This window comes from Danio rerio, chromosome 14 (genome assembly GCF_052040795.2).
Source record: "Danio rerio strain M-AB ecotype USA chromosome 14, GRCz13ab, whole genome shotgun sequence".
Taxonomy (NCBI): domain Eukaryota; kingdom Metazoa; phylum Chordata; class Actinopteri; order Cypriniformes; family Danionidae; genus Danio; species Danio rerio.
This window is the reverse complement of record NC_141034.1, coordinates 3,957,387-3,968,552: the sequence shown is the minus strand read 5'-3', so window position 1 is coordinate 3,968,552 and position 11,166 is coordinate 3,957,387. Positions and strand designations below refer to the sequence as shown.

The 11,166-nt window shown below is 37.9% G+C and overlaps 1 long non-coding RNA gene across 3 annotated transcripts; it reads left to right on the top strand.

Moving 5' to 3' along the window:
• Positions 1-908: 908 nt before the first annotated feature.
• LOC147840762 (uncharacterized) lies at positions 909-11,166 on the top strand. 3 transcript variants are annotated; one of them, XR_015507154.1, is made up of 4 exons: positions 909-1,252; positions 7,511-8,646; positions 9,929-10,119; positions 10,207-11,166. It is a non-coding gene; the product is annotated as an uncharacterized LOC147840762 (long non-coding RNA). The 3 variants fall into 3 exon arrangements; XR_015507155.1 differs by having other exon boundaries at positions 930-1,252; positions 7,494-8,646; XR_015507156.1 differs by having other exon boundaries at positions 1,004-1,252; positions 7,550-8,646.

Here is an 11,166-nt window from a genome sequence, read left to right as displayed (position 1 = left end):
AGGTTCTGTGCAGGCAAACCTCAAGCCTCCTTGTTAAAGCAACTCATTCCCATGCGGAGAGTTGTCGGTTTGATCTCAGCTAGGAGTGGGTTTGCAGTAGGACTGGCGAGGTTACATTGGTGCCGTGACCCGTATGGGAGTTAATTCGTAAATTGTTTGCGTTGTGAGAAAATGCAGCGTGTTTTCATGAAATTTTTTTTGGCATCCACTGTGTAAAACATATACTGGAATAGTTTATTCCATTGAATAGTTCATTTGGTTTATTCCTCTGTGGCGACCCCTCATAAATAAGCGACTAAGCCGAAAAACAATGAATGAATGAAAACGTTAGCAAAAAACGTTATCGTTATGTTGGTGGGGGAATGTTTTAAAAATGTTAGCATTAATTCTAACGTTCTAAAAGTGTCAGCATGAGGACGTTATTATTATGTTTTTGTTGGAACAATTTAATAACGTTTTAAATAACATTATTAAAAAATTAATATAATAAGAGAATTAAATGTTCTAAATATGTTTTTTAATAATGTTCTTATAACCAAACAATAACGTTAGTACAACCGCCAAAAAAAACCTGGACGTTATTAGAGCATTCAAACACAACGTTTTTAAAACCTAATGGAAACGTTGTGGGAACGTTTTTATGACGTAAAATTATTAGCTGAGTTTTTATAAAGTCTTTAAAGGAAATGTGATAAATCTTAAACGTAAGCATATTTATTCTGATTGAATTGAAATCTCATGTTTTAAATTATTTGAGCACATACATAATAAATCTGACATACAGTAATTTACTCTAAAGAAAACTCAAAGAGTCGTCTTTTTTGTATCCGACTGATTGTCTCTATGGGATGATAAACCTTATCCTCTTACAGGAGTTCAGTTTTAATACGCTTAGCTGGTATGACGCAGGAAACCAGTGAAATCAAAGTGACTCTGAGCGATGGAGGATTTCATAGAGGAAGAGAGAGAGAGTAAATATATCCTGAGAAACATTTGCTCATTAAGGACACGTCCCTGTGGCAGACACAGTCATTAAGAGCTTTCACACGGAGAGCAGAATAACTCATGTCACTGCGCTAATCCGCTCAATCACCAGTGATGAATCAACTTACAGAAGAATCGCAAATCATCTTCAGCAGAACTGTACGTCTGAAGCTGCACATTATGAACATTCTGAGAAGGAAACTGGGAAATATTCTCTCTGAGCTGCTTTTTCCTGTTATGGTTGAGTTCACAGAACGCCTTTAGACCTGTAAGTCAATTCAGATTAATCAAACGCTCACACAATCACTCTAAAAGCAACACGTTTAGCAGCGAGATGCATCACCTCATTTACTTAAAAGGTTGATTGGTTAAAAAAATGAACATTTTATCATCATTAACATAATTTAGCTTCATTTCATTACAAAGACATTGGATTTGGTTTCCTCTCGCAGAGGTTTCCCTTTGATGCCATGATGTATTTAGGCTTTTATGCCAACTACATGTGTGATAAATAAAAAAAGTAGTATTCAGCAGGTCGTGTGACCACAAGATGGTGACATCCAAGATGTTCTGTGTCAAATTAAACAGCTTTTTACTGTTGCTGTTTTTGGTGTTGTTGCTGTTGTCATAGGAGTTGTTGTTTATTGTTGTTGCTGATGTTGTTTTTGCTGATGTTGTTGTATTTGTTTACTGTTGTTGTTAGTGTTGTTTTTGGTGATGTTGCTGTTGTTGTTAGTGTTGTTTTTGGTGATGTTGCTGTTGTTGTTAGTGTTGTTTTTGGTGTTGTTGCTGTTGTTGTTAGTGTTGTTTTTGGTGTTGTTGCTGTTGTTGTTAGTGTTGTTTTTAATGATGTTGCTGTTGTTGTTGTTTTTGGTGTTGTTGCTGTTGTCATTGGAGTCTTTGTTGTTTTTGTTGTTGTTGTTGTTGTTGTTGTTGCTGCTGTTGTTTCAATTTGTTGTTGTTGTTGCTGCAGCAGTTGTTGTTGCTGCTGTTTCTTTTGTTGTCACAGTTGTTTTTGCTGTTGTTGTTGTTTATTGTTGTTGCTGCTGTTGTCTTTGCTGATGTTGTTTTTGTTGCTGTTGTTGTTAGTGTTGTTTTTGGTGTTGTTGCTGTTGTTGTTAGTGTTGTTTTTGGTGTTGTTGCTGTTGTTGTTAGTGTTGTTTTTGGTGTTGTTGCTGTTGTCATTGGAGTTGTTGTTGTTGTTGTTGTTGTTTTTGTTGTTTCGGTTTGTTGTTGTTGCTGCAGCAGTTGTTCTTGTTGTTGCTGTTTCTGTTGTTGTCACAGTTGTTTTTTGCTGTTGTTTTTGTTTATTATTGTTGTTGCTGCTGTTGTTTTTGCTGATGTTGTTGTATTTGTTTAATGTTGTTGTTAGTGTTGTTTTTGGTGATGTTGCTGTTGTTGTTGTTTTTGGTGTTGTTGCTGTTGCCATAGGAGTTTTTGTTGTTGTTGTTGCTGCTGCTGTTGTTTCGATTTGTTGTTGTTGCTGCAGCAGTTGTTGTTGCTGCTGTTTCTTTTGTTGTCACAGTTGTTTTTGCTGTTGTTGTTGTTTATTGTTGTTGCTGCTGTTGTTTTTGCTGATGTTGCTGTATTTGTTTACTGTTGTTGTTAGTGTTGTTTTTGGTGTTGTTGCTGTTGTCATTTTTCAGTTGTTGTTGTTGTTGTTGTTGTTGTTGTTTCGATTTGTTGTTGTTGCTGCAGCAGTTGTTCTTGTTGTTGCTGTTTCTGTTGTTGTCATAGTCTTTTTTGCTGTTGTTGTTCTTTATTGTTGTTGTTGCTGTTGTTGTTGTTGTTGTTTTTGCTGATGTTGTTGCTTTTGTTGTTTTTGTTGTTATTTTTGCTGTTGTTGTTTGTGGTGTTGTCGTTGTTGCTGATGCTATTGGAGTTTTTGCTGTTGCTGTTGTTGAAATGTTTATTATTACTGTTGTTTTTGCTGATGTTGTTTTTTGTTTCTGTTGCTGCTGCTGTTGTTGTTTCTGTTGTTATTTTTGCTGTTGTTTTTGCTGCTGTTGTTCATTGTTGTTGCTGTTATTGTTAGTGTTGTGATGCTGCTGCTATTGTTCATTGTTGTTGCTGTTGTTTTTATTGTTTTTGTTGTTGTGGTTGCTGTTGTTTTTGTTATTGTTGTTGTTGTTGTTCATATTCTCATATGAAATGCTATAATCTTATATGTGAAAATTCATTTTCCTTTATTTATTCATCAGGGGTCACCACAGTGGACCGCCAACCCATGCCAACACGGGGAGAACATGCAAACTCCACACAGAAATGCCAACTGGTCCAGCTGGGGCTCGAACCAGTGACCTTCTTGCTGTTAGGCGACAGTGCTAACCACTGAGCCACCATGTCGCCCCTTATGCGAAAACAGTTATTATGACATGCAAAGCACTTAATTAACATGCATAGATTCAGTGTGTCATGCATGACCCTAATTGTGTTGTCAATTAGTTGATTTTATATCATAAAGCTGCTGTTGTGTTGAACATGCACGGATTGCATGAATGCAGATTTAGTCTCCGTTCATTATTTTGTATCGTCTCTTTGCTATGCTAATGCAGAGGTGTACTCTTTCTCCCGCGGTCAGCTTTGAAGTGGACGGGCGCATGTTTGCGGAGATCAGACGGGTCTCAAAGTGCTTCTATTCTACACAGACAGCTTTGATTTTCAGACTAAACAACAACAAAATACAAAAACTTTCAGAGCGCATCGGGCCGTGGCGATAGTGCTCTCGCTTTCTGACACACCGTCTGAGCAGAGCTTGTTTGAGGGAAACAAATGAGCCCAAAAAGCAGCAGAGAGAGGAGTTTACAGATGGTCAGGAGATGTTCCAAGAAGTCTTGACAGCTTCTAAATGAGGAGAAGCGTGTGATATAGAGCTAGATTTAGAAAACCGCAGGCAGATTAGTGTGAGATTGCAATCCTAAAAGCGTAAAAGCAAGTGGAACCTTCTGGTGATTGTACAGACAATAGGGAAATTAAAGAACACAGACAGAAGATTTTCAAGATGACAAATGCAATTACTTAAAAAAGAAATGCATGGTTCCACACATTTCCTTCATGTAGTCCTAACACAAATCAATTCAGTTAATTAATAGATTATAATTAGTTTAATATAAAGGTGATAAGATTAGATTAATATAAATTTATATGATTAAGTGGACATAAATCTATTATGTTTTTGTGGTTATTGATGTTGCTGTTGTTGCTGCTGTTGTTGCTGTTGTTGTTGCTGTTGTTGTTGCTAGTATTGTTTTTTGTTGTTGCTGTTGTTGTTGCTGCTGTTGTTTTTGTTGTTTTATTGTTTGTTGTTGTTGCTGTTTTTGTTGTAGTTGATGTTGTTGCTGTTGTTTTTTTAATGGTTGCTGCTGTTGATGTTGCTAGTGTTTTTGCTGCTGCTGTTGTTGCTGCTGTTGTTGTTTTTGTTGTTGCCGCTGTTGTTGTTGCTATTGTTGTTGCTGCTGTTGTTGTTGCTTTTTGCTTTTGCTGTTGTTGTTGTTGTTGCTGATGTTGTTTTTTTGTTGTTGCTGTTATTTTTGTTGTTGCTGTTGTTGTGTTGTTGTTTTTGCTGTTGATGTTGTTGTTGCTTTTTGTTGTTGCTGTTGTTGTGTTGTTGTTTTTGCTGCTGCTGTTGATGTTGCTGTTGTTTTTTGTTGTTGCTGTTGTTGTGTTGTTGTTTTTGCTGCTGCTGTTGATGTTGCTATTGTTTTTTGTTGTGGCTGTTGTTGTGATGATGTTGTTGCTGCTGCTGCTGCTGTTGTTGTTTTTTGTTGTTGCTGTTGCTTTTTGCTTTTGCTGCTGCTGTTGTTGTTTTTTTTCTGCTGATGTTGATGTTGCTGTTGTTATTTTTGCTGTTGCTGTTACTGCTTTTGCTGTTGTTGCTGTTTTTGTTGCTGCTGTTGTTGTTGTTGTTTTTTGTTGTTGCTGGTGTTTTTGTTGTTGTGTTGTTGTTTGTGCCGTTGATTTTGCTGCTGCTGTTGTTGTTGCTGTTGTTTTTGTTGTTGCTGTTTTTGGCGTTATTTTTGCTGTTATTGCTGTTATTTTTGTTGTTGCTGCTGTTGTTGTTGCTGTTGTTTTGTTGTTGTTTCTGCTGTTGTGTTATTGTTGCTGCTGCTGCTGCTGCTGTTGTTGTTATTGTTGTTGTTGTTGTTGTTTTTTATTGCTGTTGTTGTTGTGTTGTTGCTGTTGTTGTTTTTGGTTGTTTTTTTATTGTTGTTTTTGGTTGCTTTTTTGTTGATACTGTTTTTTGTTGTTGCTGTTTTTTTGTTGTTGCAATTTTTTGTTGTTGCTGTTTTTGGTGTTGTTTTTGCTGTCATTGATGTTGTTTTTGCTGTTGCTGCTGTTATTGTTGCTGCTGTTGTTTCTGTTGTTGCTATTTTTGTTGATGTTGTTTTTGTTGTTGCTGCTGTTGTTTTTGTTGTTGTTGTTGCTGCTGTAGTTGTTGTTGCTGTTTTTTATGCTGCTGTTGCTGTTGTTGTGTTGTTGTTGTTGTTATTTTTGGTTGCTTTTTTGTTGTTGCTGTTTTTTGTTGTTGCTGTTTTTTAGTTGTTGTTGCTACTATTTTGTTTGTTGATAATGATCAAAGCTGAAAAAGTGTTAGACTAAATAAATAAATAATTCCTATTAGATGTTTTATATTGCGAGACAGGCTTTTCCTCCTCGCCCATAAAACCAGCACAAAATATCCAGCAGATCTTTTATACATGAGGCGCTTCGGTGTTGATATAAACAGTAAAACAAAAGGACTGAGATAAATTAAGACAAGAGTTATTGCTGTGTCTGCATGCACTATTTCTCTTACAGACGACAGTGTGTTGACGAAGGACTGCTGGCGAGGACATCTTGTTTGGAAAACTAAATTAGAGCAGAAAAGAATGAATGTCTTCCTGCTCACTCATCAGACTGACTGATTGACTGAGAACAAGAGATCGTCTCATGTCAAATGCAAACAGGTGCCTAATGAAAATAAATGCCCATTAAGGTATGAAGTACAGGGAGGAGGGAAATGAAAGTTGGCACTGCAGACAAGTGGGATGTGAATCATGGTTCAGAGGAGCGTGTTATGGATGTGCGCAGTTACGGTGAGTGATGTTCGACAGCATCAGGTCTGAGCTGATCAGATTTCTCAGTAAATCATTCAATAGAGTAAATTGAAGCTGAATTTATTTGACATTAAAGTGGGCGACACAGTGGCTTAGTGGTTAGCACTGTCACCTCACAGCAAGAAGGTTGCTGGTTCGAGACCCGGCTGGGTCAGATGGCTTTTCTGTGTGGAGTTTGCATGTTCTCCCCATGTTAGTGTGGGTTTCCTCCAAGTGCTCCGGTTTCCCCCACCGTCCAAACACATGCGCTATAGGGGAATTGAATAAATTTAATTCGCCGTAGTGAATGAGTGTGTATGGGTGTTTCCTAGTACTGGGTTGCATTTGGAAGGTCATCCAGTGTGTAAAACATATTCTGGAATAGTTGGTGGTTCGTTCCACTGTGGCGACCCCTGATGAATAAAGGGACTCTTGAGTCATCAATGTTTTTTGAACTATTACCGTACGTTCACACCGAAAGCGGCGAGAGCGTCCAAGGTCGCTCTGGCCGCCCTGGCGACAACGCTCTCTGCCTTCAGCTCCTGCGGCGAGAGCGTCAAAACTCGCTACATTGATCTCATATTTAAAGGAGCCGTTGCAGCATATCAGTTACATTCCTGCATAAAACATGTTTCTAGCGTGAAAATGTTGCGCACTTCTTATCAAATTCATACAACAATGGAAGATCAAGTAGCGTGTGGCTTTGCTCTATTTATCCAGTATGTGTCCATATGTCTGAAATATCCTGAAGCAGCAGTACTGTTTTGTACTGTCACATCGCGTGAGATTTTTTAAGATAAATATATAACATTAATGAACATCAGTAACTCGCCAGTAACTTATTTAATGCATGTTCCTGTAGGAAACAATTTTAAATAATTGGAAATCCGGCGACCGCAATAATCAAACCCTTGGGAACAACTGTGGTCGGAACCAAAGTTCACTGGTCTGTGTTCTCTGAACTGCTATCAAGCGATGGACGTCTTCATTCTGATTGCTTGCCGCCGAACCGCGTCATAGCTCATTACCATAAAGTTGACTTCATTTCAACTCTCCTCGACGCTCTCACGCCGGCGAAGACGCGCCACGCTGCTCCTCGCCGCCCCTTGCCGCCGGCTCTCATTGAAAATGAATGACTTCCGGCTACTTTGACGCTCTCGCCGCTTTCGGTGTGAACGTACGGGAACGCTTCTGAAGCGGCGCCGACGGATCCACAATGCAGTTCGGCAACGCCTGACGTCACCCATTCAAAGTGAATGGGAAGCGTTGACGCTGACGCCCCGTGTGAATAGGGCGTGAACGTACGGTTACTTTCATACAGATTGTTTTCATATCATAAATCATCATATTTTTCCATTATTTGCATTCACTTGAGCATATACTCAAAAAACCATCAGGAACTCTAAGTATTACACCTGACTTTGCATCTGACAGACTGCTGAATCTTTCAGCTGGACATCTAACACCTTCTGTCTGTGTTCTCGGGGCAGAAGATGAAGAAAAAAAAGAAGATTTTTCAGCAGATTCACCTTATCATCCGAACTCTTCTGACACTTTCCTCTGAACTGTGACGGTCTTTGTGAACAAGAACAGAAGTAGAGTCCGACTGCAGGACTCTCTCTCTCTCTCTTTCTTTGTGTCTGTCTGTGTTTATCTCTGGTGTCTCCCTCTCTGTCATTCTGTGTGGTTTATAAAAGGAAGCTCCGTCAAGCAGATGTCAGTCAATTGTCAATGCAATTAATGCATGTTTTGTGTCAGAACAACAACAACTAATTCACTCTCTGAATAGTGCATAGAATGATATACTGTTGAAATCAATTAAGGTAAACACTGGAAAATTACTTTTTGCAATAGAGTTTTTATTTTTTCTCTTTACTGTAAAAAAAAAAATAATTACCTTAAAATTGTAAGGCAACCTAATTTTTAGACGTCCTAGTCCTTTTATTTTTTTTATATTTTTTACAGTGTACAGTACTCCTGCAACAGTTTTGTGTAAGTGTGTGCTTAATATTTACGATCACACAGCAGCTTTAAGTTTTTATATCTTGGCAGAGCACACCACACAAAAAGACCCACGTGTTGTTTAATCAGCTCAAAACAGCGAGCGGATGTCAAAGGAAATGATTAATATCCCCCAACAAGAAATGGCTTTTCCTCTCTAAAACGGCTCTGCTCATCCACACACACACACATGCATGACCCGAAGTACAAGACTGAGTTTTCGACAGGCATGAAATAACAGTGAGTTTAATAGACTGTGCTGTATGTTTGCTGAGGTAAGCGCTACTGTAATGGCTTTGGATCAGTATTGAATGGTTTTTCCAATTATTATGCGGTGTGCTTCAGTTTGGGCTCGTACAGTAAAGGTGCTCCTCCCTCAGGCTACAGCCGGCATTAAACTGCTGCAAAGCATCTGCTCTGGTGTTATTAGCTCTTATTAAACCTGGAGCTGAATGAATGTTAGCTTTCAGCACTCTTTTAGACACTGTAAATTAAGAATAATGCTAGTAAAACCTTCGAGTCGTGCATTTAAAACATGCAGCTTATTTTAGTGTGCAAATTAATGTAAGCTGTAAAGCATTACAATGTGTTGTGCTTAAGAATTAAGAGAAAATAAATAAATAAATGTGCATTATAACGTAATAAAACAAAACAATAAAAGTGAATTACAACTTTAAACCTTATATACATAAATTAGAATTATAATGTGTATTGTTTATTTATTCATGTATATATGTATGTACAGTTTGTATGCATGTACAGTATATATGTACACTACCTGATAAAAGTCTTGTCGTCGATCCCATTTGTAAGTGCAACAAGTAATAACTTGACTTCGAGTTTATGATTTGTAAAGGTGGCAGAAAGTGGACTTTTCTGATGGATCATCTGTTGAACTGCATCACTATCATCACTAATACTGCAGAAGACCTTCTGGAACCCGCATGGAGCCAAGATTCTCACAGAAATCAGTAAAGTTTGGTGAAGGAAAAATCATGGTTTGGGGTTAAATTCAGTGTGGGGACGTGTGAGAGATCTGCAGATTGGATTGAAACATAAACAGCCTGAGGTATCAAGACATTTGTGCTGCCCATTACATTACAAACGAAAAATGAGGGCAAATTCTTCAGCAGGATAGCGCTCCTTCCCATACTCCAGCCTCCACATCAAAGCTCCTGAGAGCAAAGAAGGTAAAGGTGCTCCGGGATTGGCCAGCCCAGTCACCAGACTTGAATATTATTGAGCATGTCTGGGGTAAGATGAAGGAGGAGGCATTGAAGATGAATCCAAAGAGTCTTGATGAACTCTGGGAGTCCTGCAGGAACGCTTTCTTTGCCATTCCAGATGACTTTATTAATCAGTGATTTGAGTCATGTCAGAGATGTATGGATGCAGTCCTCCAAGCTCATGATGGAGTCAAACACAATATTCATTCTGTTTCCACTGCAGCATGACTTTATATTCTATCTATACTGGACATTATTCCTGTTAAGTGACAAGACTTTTGCCTAACCAAAGTCAGACCTTACTGTCCTAATTAAATAATTAAAAATCAAGGCATGATCATATTTTATTTTGGTCAAATAAGCGTAATTTAGAGGCCTTTGCCTTTCATATAAGCCACTTCTGATACCAAATGATCAACTAAAAGTCAAGTTATTATTTGAACTAAATTACAGTACAAATACTGTAATTTTACTATACTGTAAAATTTATTTGTGGTAAAGGTTTTTACCGTAAACAGAAATTGTGGTAAGGATTTACTACTGTAAAACACATTTACGGTATCCGGCAATAACAGTAACATGTTGACAACAGTGCTGCCAGTAAGTTACCGAAAAAATACAATAAAGAGTCTAACAGTGTAGAAATAAATTACAGTAAAAGTACTGTAATGTTATAATACTGTAAAAATAGTTTGTGGTAAACATGTTTTTACAGTAAACGGAAATTGCGATAATAGCATAGTACTGTAAAACACATTTGAAAAGTCTAACAGTGTACAAATAAATTACAGTAAAAGTGCTGTAATGTTATTAAACTGTAAAAATAATTAGCTGTATTTTAAATAAACAAGAGGAAACGTACCATAATGTTATTATACTGTAAAATGAATTTGTGGTAAAGGTATTTTTATCGTTTACAGAAATTGCAGTAAGAAAACATTCGCTCATTTACGGTATCCAGCAGCTTCCAGTAAGTTACAGCAAAAATGCGATTAAAAGTCTATTAGTGTAGGCTAGGTGTGTGGGACCCAGCATTTTTACAGTGTACTTGGATTTTCACACACAACCATCTCCAGGGTGCAAAGACAGAGAAAATATCCAGTTCCATTCAAACAAATGTCGTGTTGATGACAGAGGTCAGTTTCAGCTGACAGAAGGACAACAGTGACTCAAATAACCACTTGATATAACAGAGTACTGCAGAAGAAGAGATATCTGTGACACTCCAGTGAGATAAGAACAGCGAACTGGGACTGTAATTCACACAAAACTTCACAATGGAGGACGATAAAGGTTCACTGATCTGATGAGTCTCGGTTTCTGCTGTGACATCTGGCTGATGGGGTCAGAATGTGATTTAACCAGTATGAAAACAGATCTATCCTGTCTTGTGTCAACGATTGGTGGTTTCTGGTGGTGTAGTGAAGTGAGTTTTAAATCCATGGCACACTTTGGGCTATTTTAGTACTAATCTGATCGTTAATTAATGCTTTGATATTTGGCACTTGTGATGTCCGGTTGAAACTCACACTCTTCTACTTATACAGTCAAATCCTCTGAGACCTTACCTTCGTTTTCCACTTTTCAATTAGGCTATAATCCGGGTATCTTTCATCCAATCCATATCCGTTTTCAAACAAAACAAGAAAAATAAAGAAAACGGCCATTTTTCCGTTTGTCTTTTGCTCACAAAAAAAACGTAAAAAAGAGATTTTCAGCTTTTTAATTAGGGTAGAAAAACGGAATTACCATTTTAAAATTCATTATACACATGTAGGCGGTGCTAAAACACCCATTTTTCTCTGATTGGTCAACCAAATATGAGCTTGTGATGTAGCCCTCAAAATAAGAGCCCTCTGTAGACCAGCACCCAGGCTTGT